The following is a 654-nucleotide window of genomic DNA, read 5'->3' as shown; positions in this document are numbered from 1 at the left end:
GGGGACACGGACGGACACGGGGACATACATGGACAGAGGCATACAAATGGACACGGCGATACGGACGGAGAGGGGGACAGGAAGGGACAGGGGACACGAATGGACAGGGGGACACGAACGGACAAGGGGACACGAATGGACACGGGGACACACATGGACAGGGGGACAGACACAGACAGGGGGACACGGACGGACAGGGGGACACAAGCGGACGGGGGACATGAACGGACACGGGGATGAGAACGGACAGGGGGACACACACGGACAGAGGGACACGAACAGACAGCAGGACACACGGACAGGGGCACACACACGAACAGGGGGACACAAACGGACATAGGGATAAGAATGGACGGGGGACATGAACGGACGGGGGAACACACACGGACAGGGGACACGAATGGACACAGGGACACACATGGACAGAGGGACACGAACGGATACGGGGATGAGAACGGAAAAGGGGACACGAACGGACAGGGGGACACAGACGGACAGGGGGACACGGGCGGACCCTCCACAACCAGAGTCACCCACGGACACACACACAGAACCCCTTGTAACAGGAATCACCCACGGACACACACCTGGCACACCCCCACAACCAGAATTAACACAGACACACCCCCAGCATCCCCCCCAGGCACCCACCCG

The sequence above is a fragment of the Geospiza fortis genome, unplaced genomic scaffold, assembly GCF_000277835.1.
Source record: "Geospiza fortis unplaced genomic scaffold, GeoFor_1.0 scaffold85, whole genome shotgun sequence".
Lineage (NCBI taxonomy): Eukaryota > Metazoa > Chordata > Aves > Passeriformes > Thraupidae > Geospiza > Geospiza fortis.
Note: the sequence above shows the minus strand (reverse complement) of the source record.